Source organism: Malania oleifera, chromosome 4 (assembly GCF_029873635.1).
Source record: "Malania oleifera isolate guangnan ecotype guangnan chromosome 4, ASM2987363v1, whole genome shotgun sequence".
Taxonomy (NCBI): Eukaryota; Viridiplantae; Streptophyta; class Magnoliopsida; order Santalales; family Ximeniaceae; genus Malania; species Malania oleifera.
The window spans coordinates 17,159,167-17,180,842 of record NC_080420.1 but is presented as its reverse complement, the minus strand read 5'-3'; positions in this window follow the sequence as shown (position 1 = coordinate 17,180,842).

Here is a 21,676-nt window from a genome sequence, read left to right as displayed (position 1 = left end):
TCTGTTCCCTGAAAAATTTAGATAAGTTGGGTGAGACACATCTCAATAAGAAGGAATAAATTATTTATAGCGTGTGGCCATATGAGTTCAGTTATAACACACTTTACTTTTCAAATTAATATTTCATCTGAGAAAAATACACTAATAAACATATTCTCATAATCATATAGATATACAACACAGACTTTTATCAGCTTTAAAGCTATTTCTCAAATTCAATCATTTCCAACACATATTTACCCACGAAGTTCCTGAGAATAGGGTAGACTACCCGTCCATACAAGTAACTTCCCTCTGCCCTAACACATTATGTAGTCAGGCCACATCTAATACCTATCAAGGCACTCACCTTACTCAGTAAGCCCTCAGACGGAGAGTTTTATTTCGCTTTAATTATTTATATTATTAACTCAGATGGATCCATTTCTCAATTTTATCATTCTCTATTTCCCATTTCCATTATTTCTTTCATTCCTCATTTTAACCCATTTTATCATTCTTTCACATTCCGTTTCCATTTCACAATCCGGCTCATGAGTATCCTTGGTATCTAGTAGCAACATCGCGTCTGTAACTCATGACTACCCTGAGAATCTTTCTTTCTATGCTATGCTTCCCTCCATGGTCAAGGTTGTGCGGCTCGAAGGCTGGATCTAACCGCAGTTGGCCGACACGATTAGATCAAAATATCATATCACATATCTCGCGTCTGTAGTACGACTGGTCGGCCTATAGCCTTGATCCAGACTCAGGGGGCACAACAACTTTACTAAACAGCTCAATCGACTGTCACACCACACACTCCAAGAGTTCGTGTGGTTGCACTACACTACTAGCAACGATATCGTACTTAATATCACATCCCTTCATTAGGGTTTTCATAACCATCCATCAGGGTTATCATTACCATATACTCGCAATCATTATGCGGTATTGACATTTCTTCAATTATATTTCAATGATCCCTTTATAACAGTTGCACTTTGCAACGTTCACGTTTTCCCAATATTCACAATCAGTATACCCAATTCAATCATTACATTTCAACTCAATATTCACAATGTCATATTTACATCTCAGTATACCCATTTCAATATTTATATTTTAACTCTTCATATTACAGCATTTACATTACAATATTCATATTTTCCATTTTCACATTTCAGTATATACCTTGCAGAATTATCAATACAACACATTTCCAATATTCACAATTTCAGAATTCCCTATCTCAATATACACATTTCATTCTCAAAATAATACATATATAACCCATTTCGTGAATTTCCACACTTTTCAATAATACAAATCATATTCTCATATTTCCCCATTTATTATAGACAATGTTTCTATAATCATATTTCATAATCCAAAATATCACAATTTAATATTACTCAAATGCCACACAATTTATCTGATATTTATATCATAATAATTTATAGATAAGATACCATATGCTTATTTTCACATATCAATCACAACAGTAGTTCTAAAAATACTGTTATAATTTATTCCCCTTACCTGACTTACTGAGAGTCTCGTTAAAACCCAGATTCTACGCCTTTGCCGCCCAAAACTCAAATCCTACAGTTCGCATTTTCCTCAGATTAATTAACTCATTTTTTAAAATAATACCCATATAACCTTCCCTAGGCTCTATATACCCTAAATTAACATTTAAATTAATATTTAACACCCTCATTTGATTTTATGAACTATGCTTGCGGGGTCCTGAAATTACACCCGCGACGCTCACCCGGGCCTTAAATTCCAAAAACCCTACTTCAACCTCAGAATACCCAATATTCTAGCATTTCTAAATCAATACTAATTAAATAACAAATAGCCCCTTAATAACCCCCTTATCTCAAATTTGGGGTTATGCCTACGACGACCTCACAAGAAATCCATTCCACTAGACTTGTAGAGAATTATCCATAAATTCTCGTGGTGGTGTTTGATCATCAATTGGGTTTAAAATTCACAAGAAATTGAGGTAAAAGTGGAAATTTAACTTACCCCACGAGATACACCTACGCCGCTCCTACAACCAATCCGTTCTGGTAGAAATGACGGCAATGGAAAAATGGAGTCCCGTAGTATTTTCTGATTTCCGATTGAGAAAGTATCCGTTAAGAAAAATGAGGAAAGAGGGAGAGAGACGAGAAACAGGGGGAGGGGGGGCTCTATGCAAAGGTTAAATCCTGAAGCTTCAAAGGAGCTTCAGGTGAATAATAATAATAATAATAATAATAATAATATAATATTTAATTAATAATAATTTATTTAATTAATAAAAATAAAAATAAAAATAATTATTTTTAATTTAATTTTTTATTTTTTATTTTAAATTTTTTACTTTTTAAAATCATCCCACTAATCTTGTATATTCATTTTTGGGATTATTACATATGGGCAGATCTTAATCGAGGCTGAAAGGGTCTATACCCCACCACCCTCCCATCTAAAATCATATTACAAATTATTTTATAACATTGTTAAGATACATAAGGTATTTGTAATTTTTATTTTTATTTTTTTCCAAAATTTTAGAATACAAGAATATATTTTGGTATATTCTTTTTTTTTTCCCCTAAACTCATTGCTCAAACTTGATCAATTTGATCCAACATTACATAGTATAGACATTTGCCTCTCAAGCTTTAGGATTTAAAAAAAAAAAAAAAAAGAATGAAAAAGAAACACAAACAGTATCATTTAAAATCACTTAGCAACAAGTATTAAACTAAAAAAAAAGTATAAAATTTAATAAATGTTTAAGTCTTGAATTTATTTAAAAATAAGTTATAATTACAAGTACTTATAAAATAAATGGTTCTTGGCTTTAAATATATACTTTGACCATTTAGGCTTTAAAGATTAAAAAAAACAAAACAAAAAAACAAAAAAGCGTATGACATCATTTAAAATCCACTTATTAATAAAGATTAATTTGAAAAGGTGTTATGTTTGACAAATTCTTATAAGAAGTGATGGTAAAATGTGTTCAAAGTTATCACTAATATTTAGTTAAGAATGCAACATAAAATAACTGGGGTGAAAAATATTATAAGGCACAGTTCCTTTACATAAGATTTAGAACCCATAAATCACAAGATGTTATATTAATATTTGGATCCACTAAAATGATGTAAAACCCACATTATTTTATTTTGACCCATAACAAACCATAACTCTCACTTGCATGAGTGATCCAAATGCTAACGTGACATCTTATCATTGGTATATTTCTGATCCTATTTGTAGGAACCAATCCTTGAAAGTCTTTCTTAATTAAGACCATGCCACAACATTAGAAATAAAAAATTATATATATATATATATATATATATATATAGAGAGAGAGAGAGAGAGAGAGAGAGAGAGAGAGAGGTATTGTTTGCTAATGTTAAATTGCTAAGAGCTACAACTAAATAAATGCTAAAAAATGTTGCCCATGTGAATTTTAAAAAAAGTCCTTTACAATATTGCTTTTAAGCCAAGTATATAACTTACAAAGAGATCAGTCGCAACTTAACTATTTGAATTCAAGAACTTTAGACAAACAAAGATAAATTATGTTAGTTATTAGTAATTTAGAAACATTGATAACCTCCTTTTGCTAAACTACGTTAGGGCCTGGACAAATGTATATATTTGTCTTTATCGTTGTTTGATCAGTCCTGCAATGGACTCTATAAAGGTCATGGTCAAACATGACTTTGCCTCTTACCCTCTTCACGATTAAGTGTCACATGTAGAACACTTTATACCTTATATATTAAGTGTTAAACGACATTAGTTAAAGCACTCTTACTTAACGAGTCAGCCACAACTTACAGCGGTTAACCATAAGAACACATTCCTAACCTGCAAAGTAAGTGAAAGTAGTAAGTAATAATATAAGCAAATGAAAATTACACGTTAAACATTGAAGTAACGTAATTCATTAACAACAACTTCGTATGCAACATGTGTGTAGAAAGGGAAGCAAGTATGTAAAGACCCAAAAGATTAAAATAATTAGGAGAAAAAAAAATAAAATTAATTAATTAAAATTATTAATTAACTAATTAGTTAAACATTATTAAATTGATGTATTAAATAAATAAATAAATAAAAAGAATAATAATAATAATTGAAATAAGATATATATATATATATATATATATATATATATATATGTTTGAAGATATCCTGAAGCAAAAGCTTCAGAAAAAGAAAGATTTTTTTTTTTCTCTAGAGAGGAGCACCGCCTGAGAGTTTTTCCTGCGCCCTCCACTTGCTCTCTGTCTCCGTCTCTCATTCTCTCAATTTCTCTGTGAATTTGCGGCGGATTGGGAAACGAAAAGTGTCGTTGGATTCCTAGTTTCGCTGCCGACATTTCTATTGGAGCAGATTTTTCATGGGAACGGCTTAGGCACTGCTCCTGGGGAAAGGTAATTTTTCTCCATTTTCTCAATTTTACTTTAAATCTACTGTTAAATCGGTGAACGGGTACCACTATGTGGTCCTAGTCGTCATCGTCGTCATTTTGACGTAGGTAATTTTTCAATTGAGATTTTCCAAGCCCTACTCCAAAGCGAGAGTGGATTTGAGAAATTTGGCAAATTTAAATTTGCGGGTATAACTGTAAATTGAAAATTATGACCCTAGAAAATATTTAAATAGTATGTTATTTAAGAATAATTTAAATGGAATTAGAGTTTTTGATTCAAGGCTCGGCTAAGTGCCGCGGGTGTAATTTTGGGCCCTGCAAGTATAATTTAAAAAATTAAGTGAGAGTATTAAATATTAGTTTAAATGTTAATTTGAGGTATGAGGAGCCTAGGGAACACTAGATAGGTAGTATTTTGGGGAAATGAATTAATTAATTTGGAAATTTTGATAATTTAGCTACATTTAAGGGTATATTTATTTATTTAGGAATTATGACGCTAGGAAATTTTTAAATAATATTTTATTTAGAAATAATTTATTGGAACTAAAAATTTAATTTCAGGGTTCAGGTGAGCGCCACAGGCATCTTTTCAAGATCCCTGTTGGCGTAGTTCAAGAAACAAGGTAAGGGAAAAATTTAAATATTAAATTAGGTTTATCATGAATTAAAAATGAATATGCGTTATTTATGTATATATGTTTTTATGTGAGTTTAAAATGCCAGTCATGAAATTTATGTTTTATGAGCTTAGGATTGTCGATATAGTTATGTATGTGTGAAAGCAAACGAACGAAAGTGAAAGGAATTTTCTAAGGAATTATGTAAGAAATGAAGTGTATTTTGAGCATGTAAATGTTAAATGTGGGTTGACTTATTTTATGAGAAATATGTATGAATTTTACTTCTAAATTGTGTGGCATGAGAATCTGTGTAAATTATATGTTAAATGTATGAGATGCAAGTTAAGTAAGTAAAGCAATGAGAATAAAATATGATATGGACAATGTTGTTTGTGTATGTAAATGCAACCATGTAAAGGTACGACAGCTGAAAGTCGGGTTAGCAGATCTAACTCATTTCTATGTGAACTAACTAATGACAGTTAAAAGGAACTGTGTTAGATTCTAACGCATTTCTATGTAGACTAACAAATGATGGCTAAAGAGCGGCTGTTGTACAAATGAATGAAATGAAAATGTTATGAAATGAAATGACAAGGAATAACAATGCAATGAAATGAAATGTGAAATGTGAATGATACAAATGGGAAAGAGTCACTTAAAGTGAAACACAAGGAAATATTAAGTTATGAACATGAAAGAATGTGATTGATTGAATAATGATGGAAAGAATGATGTATTATGATATTAGAAGTATTTATGTATGTAGATCATGTTACGATTGTGCGAGACATACTTTTCGCTTGAGGGCTTACTAATTAAGGCGAGTGCACTAGTAGTTTCAAATGTGATAGTAGCTGCATAACGCACTAGGGCAGAGGGAATCTACTTGTATGGGCGGGTAGAATTCCATATCCTTAGGACATTTTCCGGTAAACTATTGTTGAACTGTGTGAGTATGAGATTAATCTATTAATTGAGGGCTTACTAAGTAATGTGAGTGCTCTGATATGTTTTAATTATGACCTTAGAGTTACCTAAGTATCAGAGCAGATGGGTGCTACTTGTATGGGCGGGTAGTCACCCCTATCTTTGGGTAATCTTGTGGGTTAAATATTTGCATGTGACTGTTTAGGTTCAGAAAACGATTTCAATATTATATGATGATTTGCAAATGAAATAAAAATTATATCTATCTATCTCATGTTGGCCACACGTTGTTTTAATATGTATGTTTCTTCCCTTACTGAGATGTGTCTCACCCGAATATGATTATTTCTTTTTAGGGCATCCTTAAGGTCGGGCTTAGAGAGCTCGAGAGTTGTTAGCCTTCTGAGGATTGTATAAAGAGAAAGGGTATATTTTTATATACTTTGGGGGAATGTAAATATTTATGTTCTAAGTTTTTATATTTTAAGCTTGTTAAGAACAGAATGGTTGTGAAAATACTGAAATACTTTTGGTGATGTATGTATATATGGAAATGCAGGTGTTGGATGGATACTTTGGATTATAGATAGAAATTAGTAAACTCTGGTATTATATTATATTATGGAGATTTTGTTTATATTTTTTGCTGCATATGATATGAATTATGGATTATCAAAGATTTTAGCAGGTATAACGCGCTAGACCTGGGTTTAAGGGTTCAGGGCGTTACATATGGTATCAGAGCAATGATTTTGGGATTTTGAGAATTTAGGAAATGATTTATACCAGAGTATAGGAATGAGTAATGATAAAAAAAATAGGAGATGGGTAGGTTAGTCATTGAGAAGTAGGTATGGTGTAGGGAAGTATAGGATTTTTTCTTATAGCTTGGAGGCAGAAATCCCTCGGCTGACTTCTGTAATTTTCTGATTCAGTCGACGGTTTCATAAAACCACGATAAATCCATCAACGATGATGTTTCCTAACAGTGAGATTGGTCCTTATGTGGGGATTTTGGATTTTATTGGATTTAATTTAATGATTATGTTGTTTGAAGTTATGATATGAAATTCTTATCTCTTCTCTGTCCTTTTTCAGCATGGATTCTGGAGATGAAAATGTTGGGGTTAAAGAAAGGGAAGGTTCTGAAACTTCCAGTGAAGAGGACATAGATGCCTCTAAGGTGCTACGGGGTATAGTCCACCAGGTTAAGGCAGAGATGAAGAAGAAACCTAAAGAACCGAACTGTCCACTTGCAGGTCAGGGCTGCAGTATTAAAGAATTTATGAGGATGAACCCTCCAGCCTTTACAGGAAGACCCGATCTAGTGGTTGCGGAAAATTGGGTACAGGAGATAGAGGAGATTATGGTTGTACTCAACTGCACGGACGAGCAGAAGGTCCGTTATGCTGCCTTTAAAATGATAGGAGAGGCGAAGCACTGGTGGCATTTTGCCAAGCTGCTAGAGGATCAGAGGACCGTAAAGATAGCCCTTACTTAGGAGAGATTCAAGGAGCTGTTCTTTGACAGGTATTTTCCTTCATCTGTTAGAGAGGAAAAGATTGAAGAGTTCACTAGTTTGACCTAGGGGGTTATGATAGTTGCAGAGTACGCAGCTAAGTTTGTAGAACTGTCACGCTTTGCTCCATTTCTTATCCCAAATGAAGTAAGGAAAGCCAAGAAATTTGAGAAAGGCTTAAGGCACAGGATTTATGAGCTAGTGGTGGGGTTTCAGGTTTAGAATTTTTCAGAATTAGTTGATAAGGCATCGGTGTTGGCAAAGAGTATTCAGGGCAGCACTAAGCCTTCAAAGCATAAGAAAAGACCTGCACCATCTGCTTTTCAGTCTGAGGCCAGTCAAGGACCAGTGAAGAAAGGGAAGGAAAAGTTAGGCTCTACATGTCCGAAGTGTAATAAGAGACATAGGGGCGAATGCTGGTTTAACATCCCGAATTGCTTCAGGTGCGGTAAGCCAGGGCATATCAAGAAGGATTGTCGGGAACCATTGCCTATGGTAGCTGCTTAGAATCAAGACCGTGGAAAACAACAGGTACCACTTGGAAGAGGCGGTCCACCCCGGCTATACACACTTCAGGTTGAGGAGGATGCTATCAGGGATGCAGGTATGAGAGTATATTTAAGATAATGACGATTTAATTTAATGATGAATGATTGAATGATTAATATGATGATATGTATGTTGACTTTTTATAGTGATAGTTAGCAAATGAATTTAAGTAAGATGAAGGGATGATTATTTAGTAAAATTTTAAGGACAAAATTTCTTAAGGAGGGGAGAATGTAAAGACTTGAAAGATTAAAATAATTAGGAGAAAAAAATAAATAAAATTAGTTAATTAATTAAAATTATTAATTAACTAATTAGTTAAACATTATTAAATTGATGTATTAAATAATAATAATAATAATAATAATAATAATAATAATAATTGAAATAAGATATATATATATATATATATATGTTTGAAGATATCCTGAAGCAAAAGCTTCAGAAGCTTCAGAAGAAGAAAGATTTTTTTTTTTCTCTAGAGAGGAGCGCCGCCTAAGAGTTTTTCTTGCGCCCTCCACTTGCTCTCTGTCTCCGTCTCTCATTCTCTCAATTTCTCGGTGAATTTGCGGTGGATTAGCAAACGGAAAGTGTCGTTGGATTCCTGGTTCCGCTGCCGACATTTCTACTGAAGCAGATTTTTCATGGGAACGGCTTAGGCACTACTCCTGGAGAAAGGTAATTTTTTCTCATTTTCTCAATTTTACTTTAAATCTATTGCTAAATCGGTGAACGGGTACCACCATGTGGTCCTAGTCGTCATCGTCGTCATTTTGACGTAGGTAATTTTTCAATAGAGATTTTCCAAACCCTACTCCAAAGCGAGAGTGGATTTGGGAAATTTGAAAAATTAGTTAAATTTGCAGGTATAACTGTAAATTGAAAATTATGACCCTAGAAAATATTTAAATAGTATGTTATTTAAGAATAATTTAAATAGAATTAGAGTTTTTGATTCAGGGCTCGAGTAAGCGCTGCGGGTGTAATTTTGGGTCCCGCGGGCATAATTTAGAAAATTAAGTGAGAGTGTTAATGTTAGTTTAAAAGTTAATTTGAGGTGTGTGGAGCCTAAGGAACGCTAGATGGGTAGTATTTTTGGGAAATGAATTAATTAATTTGAGAAATCTGGTAATTTAGCTATATTTAAGAGTATATTTATTTATTTAGGAATTATGGCCCTAGAAAATATTTAAATAATATTTTATTTAGGAATAATTTATTAAAACTAGGAATTTAATTTTAGGGTCTGGGTGAGCGCCACAGACATCTTTTCAGGGTCCCTGTTGGTGTAGTTCAATAAACAAGGTAAGGGGGAAATTTATATATTAAATCAGGTTTTTCATGAATTAAAAATGAATATGTGTTATTTATGTATATATGTTTTTATGTGAGTTTAAAATGCCAGCCATGAAATTTATGTTTTCTGAGCCTAGGATTGTCGATATAGTTATGTATGTGTGAAAGTAAACGAACGAAAGTGAAAGGAATTTTCTAAGGAATTATGTAAGAAATGAAGTGTATTTTGAGCATGTAAATGTTAAATGTGGGTTGACTTATTTTATGAGAAATATGTATGAATTTTACTACTAAATTGTGTGGCATGAGAATGTGTGGCAAATTATATGTTAAATGTATGAGATGCAGGCTAAGTAAGTAAAGCAATAAGAATAAAATATGATATGGACAATGTTGTCTGTGTATGTAAATGCAACCATGTAAAGGTACGACAGCTGAAAGCCGGGTTAGCAGATCTAGCTTATTTCTATGTGGACTAATTGATGACAGCTAAAAGGAGCTGTATTAGATTCTAGCGCATTTCTATGTAAGCTAACAAATGACGGCTAAAGAGCAGCTGTTGTACAAAGGAATGAAATGAAAATGATATGAAATGAAATGACAAAGAATGACAATGCAATGAAATGAAATGTGAAATGTGAATGATACAAATGGGAAAGAGTCACTTAAAGTGAAATACAAGGAAATGTTAAGTTATGAAAATGAAAGAATGTGATTGATTGAATAATGATGGAAAGAATTATGTATTATGATATTAGAAGTATTTATGTATGTAGAACATGTTACGATTAGGCGAGGCATACTCTTCGCCTGAGGGCTTACTGAGTAAGGCGAGTGCACTAGTAGTTTCAAATGTGGCAGTAGCTGCATAACGCACACGGGCAGAGGGAACCTACTTGTATGGGCGGGTAGAATTCTATATCCTTAGGGCCTTTGCCGGTAAACTATTGTTGAACTGTGTGAGTACGAGATTAATCTACTACTTGAGGGCTTACTGAGTAAGGTGAGTACTCTGATATGTTTTAATTGTGACCTTAGGGTTATCTAAGTATTAGAGTAGAGTGGTACTACTTGTATGGGCGGGTAGTCACCCCTATCCTTGGGTAATCTCGTGGGTTAAATATTTGCATGTGATTGTTTAGGTTCATAAAACGATTTCAATATTATATGATGATTTTCAAATAAAATAAAAATGATATTTATCTATCTCATGTTGGCCACACGCTGTTTTAATATGTATGTTTCTTCCCTTATTGAGATGTGTCTCACCCGAATATGATCATTTCTTTTCAGGGCATCCTCAAGTTTAGGCTTTGAGAGCTCGAGAGTTGTTAGCCTTCTGATGATTGTATAAAGAGAAAGGGTATATTTTTATATACTTTGGGGGAATGTAAATATTTATGTTCTAAGTTTTTAAGTTTTAAGCCTGTTGAGAACAGAATGGTTGTGAAAATACTGAAATGCTTTTGGAGATGTATGTATATATGAAAATGCAGGTGTTGGATGGATACTTTGGATTATAGATAGAAATTAGTAAACTCTGATATTATATTATATTATGGAGATTTTATTTATGTTTTCTACTGCATATGATATGGATTATGGATTATCAAGGATTTTAGCTGGTATAATGCGCGAGACCCGGGTTTAAGGGTTCGAGGCGTTACAAAGTAGGCCAAACATGTTTAATAAATGCTACTGAGTTTTATAAGATTAATGATGTTAGCATCGAAGGAATTCATGACTGAGCTTGATACACATGAGTGAGTACTAACTTGATCCAAAAGCTTAAGCAAAGTAGGTCTTGGGCTCCACCATTTATGTTAGAACCCATCATCCACTCAATTTTTTCTAATATGGGACCAACTCACAAGTAGACTTTTCAACAATTTGCTGCTCACTTATGAGTTGTTAGAATTGGTGTATTCCCAAGAGAGGGGGGGGGGGGTTTGAATTGGAAATTTAAAACTTTTGCCTAGGTTAAACTAGATAACATCAGGATTTCACAACCTATGGTCTTTCAATGCAATTCAATCACACTGGTAATTAACTGAGCAAATATTTAAATAATTAAAACAATCTTAGTATTTTCCAAGCATTCATAGAAATTAAAATATAAATAAATAAATATGAAAAATTAAATAATGCAGGGAAAGAGAATGACACACGATATGTTATCGGGCTTCTGCCAACTGTGTTTACGTCCCCGCTTTAAGCAGCAGCTTAAGGATTCTACTAGTTGCTCACTTTTCGGATGGAGTGACACCATTTACAACACCTTATAGGTTGGTGCATCTAGTTCTCTTAACCAGGTCTGAACCAATGCTCTCCTAACCGGGTCTGAGCAAGTTCGAGACTTTTCACAGGGCAAGTCTCCCTCTTTCGACCACACGCTAGGAATACAATAAATAATCAAATAAAATATTTTGTACAACTAGAATATGCTTCTAAGCAAGCAGATGTGTACAACAATATGCTCGAAATGTACTCACGTATGATAGGATTTTAAGTTCAAGTGAGATCTCGATAATACAAAATATCAACTCACAATAGAATGTGTATCTATATGTTTATGTGTGAGTAGGTGAGATTTCTGATCCAAGATAATTTATTCAAAGTAGGAACAATCAGAGAATCTTAATAACCCTAATCAAATACCTCAACAATATATGTCAAATGTAAAGCACAAAAGGAATTTAGGGTTTTGCTTGCCAAAAATATTTTTCAAATAATGCAAAATACAAGCCTTTGAATCTTGCAATTGAGTGTGCAAGATTCACAAGTTAAGAAGAGTTTCCCAAAAAATATATATCAAGGAAATAACTTGGGAAGGACTCAAATATGATCTCAAAATAATTTGTAAAAATGAACAAAGGAGAGAGTAAGTAATTTTTGATTTTGAAGATAAATGCCCAAAATGTATGTTCTCTTAAAAGAATTTTCAAAATAATAAAGATAAGAGAGTAAGATAATGAATAAAAAACAAAATTTATTTGGGAGGATTTTTCTTCTTAATCTCTTGTTTAAAAATGAGTAATGGAGGGGTATATATAGAGTCTAACAAAAAATAACCGTTGGGGGACAAATTAGGGATTTTAAAAATGTTTAATTGAATTTTTAACCCTAATTACAGTGGTTAAATTTAGTTACATGAGAGGTTCGGTTGCCCGATCCTAGACATAGATCTGTTCTTGAGTTCAGGTGGTTGAGGTGAGTTCGAGCAACTAAGCTTTAAGGTGATTTCCCAACCTTCATGGTTTCGGGAGCCTGATCCAACATTCGGGTTGCTGAAACTTGACATTCGGTCACCCAAGTCCAATTTGAACTAAGAGTTCGGTCACTCGGGGATAATGAGAAAAGTTACTTTGAACATATGATCGATTGGGAACAGTTAGTTCAATTTAAGTTTAGTCGGCCCAGCAAAATCAAAAGTTGACTTCCTGGCCATTCGGTCGCTCGAGGCGTTTATAGCACTGATGGTTCGGTCGACCAAGGTCTTTTGAAAATTTTTCTTCTCCTTTTGACCTTATATGATTTAATCCCTATTTGTATGTGTTTGCAATTTTGGCTTAAGGGGATTTTTCATGAAGTGAACTAACGTCAATCTAGGGCCTTGAGTTAACCCTAAAAATCCAACATCTGCCGACCTTCAGTCAACCGAAGGTGATCCCTTATGTCAATCTATGATCTTGAGCAAAAACCTATCATGTGTGAGACGCAGTTAGTACAGACCACAATATGATAGACCAAATAATTAAACAAAATGCATTATACAAAATAAACAATAAGTCTTCTTCTTCTTTACTCTTCTGAAACTTCATAGAATATGCAAGGAATATATGTGCTTTACATCCTTTCTAGCTTCCATTTCCTTGTCTTATGTGTGTGTTTGAATTAAAGATCTGTTCAAGTACTGAGTGCACACATAAGTAACATGCGGTTTTTCGTTATCAAAACCAGGGATCAAACTCAAAAAGTGAACAATTTCCCATTTTTTGGTGATGACAAACGCATCAGAGCAAAATAGGGTTTACCCTAAAAAAGCTTCCCTAAGAATATGCATAATTTGATATAAAGACAATACAGTACAAACATATCAATAAAAAAGACATTACAAATGATTGTGCATTTAGTTTCAGCATTGAAGCATAGTCACACATGCATTTTGTTCAACAAACCTCTCCCCCTTTTGGTCATAAAAATATTTAACATTTTGCTCACATAAATTCTCCCTTTTTTTGTCATTAGCAAAAGAGCTAGACTAAGTAAAGATATTTGGTCATTTTAAAAGAAACTTTAGCTTAAAAAAAAAATGACTCCCCCCCCCCCCCCCCAAAAAAATTTTCCCCTTTGTAACGTTTAAGCTCAGAAAATTCTCCCTCTTTATCATATAGTATATGGGCATATAAATGTTGATTAACAAAGATATACCATTTAAGCAAATATGCAAGAAACAAAATATATTTAATGTAAAACCATTTCTTGCTAAATAAAATTTTAAATATGTATATAAATATATATATATATATATCCCCCTTATAATATTTATAATTAATTAATTAATTAAACACTATTAACTTTAATTAATTGAGTTAAGTAAAATGGTGGATATATATATATATATATATATATATATATAGATGAATATATAAGGATAAGAATATATATATATAAATATAAGTATATAATATGATGTTATGTAAAGTAAGTAAAGAAAAAAATATATATATATATATATAAAGAAAACTTACCTGAGAAGTTCATTCCTGCGTCGTCTCTCAGCTTCTCTCACTCTCTCCTTTCTCCGTCACTCTCCTCTGTTTCTCCTCTTCTCTTACCTCATTTCTTCAGCAAATATTTGGTTGATCGAAAAATGGAAGGTACCGTTGGATTCCTAACTCCGCCACTGACGTTTTTACTAGAGCAAATTTATCATGGGAGCGGCGTAGGCACCCCTCCTGGGGAAAGGTATATTTCCTCTAAATCCTTAATTTTTCCTTAGATCTTTAGTCAAATAGATGATCAGGCACCACCATGAGGTCATAGTTGCGATCGTCGTCATTTTGACTAGAGTAAATTTCCAATTGGGGTTTTCTAAGCCTCACTTCAAAACGAGAGTGAGATTTGCTGGTTATATTTGAGGATATAACTGTTTATTTGGTATTTAAGAGTTTAGGAAATATTAAAATAGTATTTTATTTATAATTGATTTAATGAAATTAGGATTTTTGATCCAAGGTCCAAGTGAGGGCCGCAGGTATTTTTCAAAATCCTTGTTGGCGTATTTCAAGAAACCAGATAAAGGGAAAAATATATATTAAACCAGAATTTTTATGAATTTAATGAAAAATGAATTATGTTATATATAGGTGTATATGTTTCGGTATGAATTTAAAATGCCAACCATCTAGATTATGTTTTTCCGAGTTTAGAGCTGTTTATTAGATACATATATGCGAAAATGAACTGATGAAAGTGAAAAATACTTTTAGGATAATTATGTAAGGAACAAAAGGTATTTTCAGTATATAAACGTTAAATCTTGGTTGACTTATTTTATAGGCAATGTGTGAATTTTATTACTAAATCGTGTGGCATGAGTAAATGTAAGTTCTGTACAAATATATGTCAGATGTATGAGATGCAGGTTAAGTAATGCATTAAGAATGAAATATGATATGAACCATGCTACTTGTGTATGTTAATGCAACCATATAAATGTATGACAGCTGAAAGCTGTGTTAGTAAGTTCTAACGCATTTCTATGTAAACTAACTAATGATAGCTAAAAAGAGTTGTGTTAGCAGATTTTAACCCATTTCTATGTGGACCAACTGATGATGGCTAAAGAGTGGCTGTAGTACGAATGAATGAAGTGAAAATGGAATGAAATGGCAATAAAATGACAATGGAATGAAATGTGAAATGTAAACAATATAAATGGGAAAGAGACAATTAAAATGGAATGCAATGCAATGTTTAAATTATGAACATGAACAGATGTGAATTGTTGAATAATGATAGAAAGAATAATGTATTTATGATATTATAAGTATCTATGCTCGTAGAACATGTTACAATTGGGCGGGGCGTACTCTTCACCAGAGGGCTTGCTGAGAAAGGTGAGTGCGCTAGGAACTTCAAATGTGGCAATAATTGCATAACGTACTAGGGCATAGGGAACCTACTTGTATGGGCGGGTAGATTTCCCTATCCTTGGGGCCTTCGCTGGTAAACCTTTGTTTGAACTGTGTGAGTACAAGGTTAATTTAATAATTGAGGGCTTAGTGAGTAAGGTGAGTGCCTTGGTATGCTTCAGTAGCGACCCTTGGGTTGCCAAATATATCAGAGCAGAGGGGTGCTACTTGTATGGGCGGGTAATCCCCCCTATTATTGGGTAATCTCGTGGGGTTAAATATTTTTCATGTGTTTGATTAGGCTTAGAGAATGATTTTAGTATTTAAGATAACGTTTTGCAAATGTTATTAAAATGATATTTGTGAACCTCATATTAGCCACACGCTGTTTTAATATATTGTTTCTTCCCTTACTGAGATGTGTCTCACCTGAATATGAATTCATCTTTTTCAGGTCTTCCACGTGATTGAATTTAGAGAGCTCTAGGTTATTATAGCATTTTTGAGATATAGAAATAATGGGTATAATGTTTAAAATATTTTGGGATGATAAAATTAATATTTTATGTTTTATGTTTTAAGTCTCCCAAATTTTATGAATGGTTATGAAACATACTAGTATTGTGAATACTGGAAGTGTAGGTTTCGTTTTGGAGATATGTATATATGTGAACACAGGTGGATGCTTGGTTTATTATGGTGTATAGATAGGAGTAGAAAACTTTGGTATTATATTTGTTGGAAGATTATAATTATATTTTACGTTGTGTACATGATATTAGAATGTGCGTTATTAGGTAAATGAATGGATTAACAACACTCCGGGCCCACGTAGGGGGTCGGGGCGTTACAGATGTGCTTGCAAAACAAGAAATCATGCAAGTAACATTTTCCTGATTTATCATTTAAGTGCACATAAAATATGACCAGAAAAATCAACTACACAGATCTTAAATATATCAAACAATTTAAAGCAAAGATCATATGGCAAAGCAAATAACTGTGGCATACCAACATTTTTTAAGTTATGATTTTGAATAAGAACATCATATTTGAGCACATGTCATACTTGATTCAAAACAGATCTAAGTTAGAGAGTGTATGGTGAGCATAACATGAGAGGAATTTAATTCTAGATGCTCCCTCTATCGATTTGAATTCTAGTTTAGATTAGTGAACTGCTTATACTAGCCAAAGATTAAATTCAGTTAACATGCCAAGTAGTATAAGCCTTCATTATTTATTTTTTTAAAGTCTTTTAAAATGAGTATACTGGATTAAGATTTAATCATTTTACCATGTGACCAGTACAATCATCCCTATAGGTCACAGATACATTAGAAAACATATATATTAAGGCATACAATAATGTCCATAACCACGAGTAATCCATATATGTTCATATAGCTTTAAGCGTCGGATATGATGTTCAAGGTTCTCAAAAGAGCTTCAATACTTAAACAGCTAAACGTGATGCAAATGAGTCCATTAAGTTCTTTTCATAGGGATGGAGTTCAGCTCTCCTAAATATTCTCGATGATTATGTAAGGATGAAATTGAATATTCAATTAGTTTCTACTCATCCTTTCAAAATATTAGAACATTTATTTTATCATAATCATCTTTAGTACATGATTTTATTTTAGGAAATTTCTATCAAAATTTCGGCAGCATGCCGTCTGTAAATAGAATATTTCCCATAAAACCTGCACCTAATATTCAGTTGTTTTCAGCAAATAAGTTAAATAAAGCATGCAACAACCTATAATCCATTACCATCATACAATTCTCATTCACTGCATTCGCCATGTAGGAGACATTCAATACAAGCATGCTTTTTAGTAGTTAAACAATAGCAGTTCAGAATATCCCCAAGAGTTCATGCTAAATCAAGAAAAAAAATATAATTACCATCCATCAAGGAATTTAAGCATTTAATACATTATGGATAGTAAGTTGAAGTGTTGTTTTCATAAAGGCATGCGGACACAAAATATGATTATGAGAGCATTTGATTTATATATAGTCATGAAATGGAAATGCTCCACCTGAGTTATGCACTACTATCATCTTAAGCTTTAATTTTCTTTCATCTTCTTAGCCAAGTGATTTTAGGTTCTCAATGATTAAAAATTGGCTCTAGATGTATAGGCTTTAAAGGACCAAAAAGTTACAATCAATATTCCTTCAATGAATAAAGCCTATAACTGCCTCTTTTCTTATGATCTTCAAAATGTGAGAGGCACAAATTCAAGTGGCATTAAACTTTAAGGTTCGTGCATAGGTTTCTTGAAACTTTGCATTTTCATATATGTTAAAACCTATACCAATCATATTAGTCATTTAACTTAATTCACGAAAATGAAGCTCTAAATTATTTGAGTTAAAGTTTGAGAGCTTGTGAAGATAATTTAAATACTTTTGAAGATTAATTTTTTTTTTTATTTGGTTCAGAAGAGTATTTAGGAAATGATGGACATCTTCCAAAATATTTTCATGCTTGTAATTATGTCCAGGCTTGGGCAAAGAGCATATAGGAGTATATGAACGTTATGAACAATGCTCTTTGGAGAATGGAAAGTATCCTTGAGATATGATCAATTTGGGACAAGGATACAGACCAAGGAATAGGTAGAGTATTCGCCGAATGTGGTCATGAAATAGCAAAGATTTCCTATGGTGAATCAAAGTTAGAGATTTTGCATTTGAAGTCCGAAGGGAGCATTTTGATTTGATTAGTTGGAAAGCTTGAGTCCCTTAGTAGATGACACCTCTAATTTGATGATGGGTGGATATCTTTAGAATAAGCACTAGTAGAATAAGAAATTTATGATTATTAGTGCTTAAACCTAGAGTGATGACTAAACTTTGATCCAGACTTTTAGGTTTAAAGATAAGCTTAGGGATAAAAGGATATATAGTGTGAGACGAATACCTAAACCTTAACTTTGTGAAATGGACAAAGTTTGCTTAACTTAAGATGTTTATATTTAAGCTCGAGTTAAGCATTAGGAAATATATACCAGGCACAATTGTCTTGTCCATTTGGAAGTGAATTTTTGACTTCAAACAGACTTCTGCCCATATTCTCACATTTTGTCCAATCATTATGATATATATATGTATTAAGTTCACGTTGGATATTTTGTTTGAATTTTCGTATTGACTTAATTTTTCAAGATTTTTAGTATGTAAAATTTTGAATAGTGGACATATACTAAGTTTTTACATTTTAAACTCGAACCACCCTAAGCCTTCAGTCAACACTCCCTCTCAACCTAAGAGCAAATGATGAATTAAATGATTATGTGATTCCAATTGGAATACATTTTTCCTTAAGTCCTAAGGGGTTTGCTTTACCGATTATCCATTTCATTCTCTTGTCTTTGCTCTTGGCATTTCTAAATAGGCAGGTAAATTTAGTGTGTCATATCTTTCCAATGAATAAGCAAGTTTTATGTATAGGTGAAGAATCCTGCTTACTCATTCTATTTCCATTGGATGAGGCATTTAAAAGCTTATGGGATGTGAAGGATGAAACCTTTTTGAAAGAATTATTTCTTTTGCCTCCTAAGGGTTTAACATGATTATTCTTTTCATATTTAACTTTGAGTATGACTCTATAATAATCACCAATTTCTTTCTCTAAGCACATAATGTTCAATATCTTCTGAATCTTTTTCTTTTCTAAGCTAGCATGATAATTCTTTAAATCTTTCAATTGTTTTACTAGCCTCTTATTCTCATTTTTCAAAAAGATTTTCTACTTATACATCTTAATTGTAATCTTATGAGCATTAATAATTTTATTTTGAGGTTTTTCATAAGATATCTTTCTTCCAATATTGTATGCACATGATTCATCACAAGATTCAACACACAAATTATCAAAAGAATCAACACATGCATTATCAACAGTACTACAACACAATTCAACATAATTTTTACAAGAGGCATCAGATGATTCAACGTATGATATATAGAATTTTTCACTATAGGAATCATCAATAAAATTAGAGTGAAGATCATGTACCTCGTTATCTGCTAAAACTACTCGCTCATGATTCATCACTACCCGATCGTTTAAGCTTGGGGCTTCTGGAGTGATGATCTCCTTTACTTGGGGTTCTCCATGTTTCTTTTCGAGTTCATCCCAGATTTCCTGTGCACTCTTACATGCCACAATATCAACAAAAATATTAAAATCTAATGGAAGATATAACATGTCCATGACATATGAATTCTAATGCATTAACCTAATATCATTTTCATCTAATGGTATACGAATTCCATTAACAATCACCCGCCAGGCCATCCAATCCATTGATTTTATAAATATGCTCATTCTAATTTTTCAGGTGGTGTAATCGACACCACAAAATATAGGAGGCTTAGAAAGTGACTGTCCCACATCGAATGAGGATACACCAATTTGAGTCATTGCGATCTTTTTGCAAAAACGTTTAAGTCTAGTGCAACGAGACTCTAATACCAATTGTTAGAATTGGTGTATTTCCAAGAGGGGGGGGGGTGAGTTGGAAATTTAAAACTTTTACCTAGGTTAAACCAGATAACAACAATATTTCACAACCTATGGTCTTTCTATGCAATCCCAATCACACTGTTAATTAACTAAGCAAATATTTATACAATTAAAGCAATCTCAGTATTTTCCAAGCATTCACATGACTTGAAATATAAACAAATAAATATGAAAAATTAAATAGTGTAGGGAAAGAGAATGACATAAGATATGTTATTGGGGTTCGGCCAACTGTGCCTACGTCCCCACCTTAAGCAGCAGCTTAAGGATTCCACTAGTTGCTCACTTCACAGGTGGAGTAACACCGCTTACAACACTTACAGGCTGGTGCACCTAGTTCTCTTAACCAGATCTGAACCAATCCGGTGCTCTCCTGACCGGGTTTGAGCAAGTCTTAGACTTTTTACAAAGCAAGTCTCCCTTTTCCAACCACACGCTGGGAATACAACAAATAATCAAATGAAATATTTGTACAACCAGAATATGCTTCTAAGCAAGCAGATTTGTATAACAATATGCTCGAAATGCACTCACGTATGATAGGATTTTAAGTTTAAGTGAGATCTTAATAATACAAAATATCAACTCACAATAGAATGTGTATCTATATGTTTATGTGTGAGTAAGTGAGATTTCTTATTCAAGATAATTTATTCAAAGTAGGAACAATCAAAGAATTTTAATAACCCTAATCAAATACCTTAACAATATATGTCAAATGTAAAGCACAACAGATATTTAGGGTTTTGCTTGCCAAAAATATTTTTCAAATAATGCACAATACAAGCCTTTGAATCTTGCAATTGAGTGTGCAAGATTCACAAGCTAAGACGAGTTTCCCAACAAATATATATCAAGGAAATAACTTGGGAAGGACTCAAGAATCACTCTCAAAATAATTTGAAAAAAATGAACAAAAGAGACAATAAGTGATTTTTTATTTTGAAGATAAATGCCCAAAATGTATATACTCTCTTAAAAGAATTTTCAACATAATAAAGATAAGCAAGTAAGATAATGAATGAAACACAAAATTTATTTAGGAGGATTTTTCTTCCTAATCTCTTCTTTAAAAATGAGTAATGAATGGGTATATATAGAGTCTGACAAAAAATAACCGTTGGATGAGCATTAACTTGACCCAAAAGCTTAAACATGTTATGTCTTGCGCCCAACCATGTATATAAGCACTAGACGTCCACTAAAATTTGAATTTTAGATTTTTTAAATATGTATAGATTTGACCAACAATTATTACAATTATATATAACATTATGTCCAAATTCACACAAATTTAAATTTAAGGTACAAATTCCAAGATATGAACCACTAAGATAATGTTGTTCAAATCAATATATATTAGACAATGAAAGAAAATTTCTAAATTTTATCATAAAAAAATATCTTTCTAGAAAATAATTCTTAAATTTGGTTAGAATATCCATTCTTTTACAATTGCAATTCAACTCTTACCCTATTCTAGATGGACAAACCAAATTTATCCAACATTTGAAAACTTAAAATGAAAAATATTTATAATTATATAAATTTAAACAAAATAATGTTGAGTTATGATCAAATTCATATAAAATAAAATCCGATTTTGAATTCCATGTTCTCAAACACTACCACAATACATTG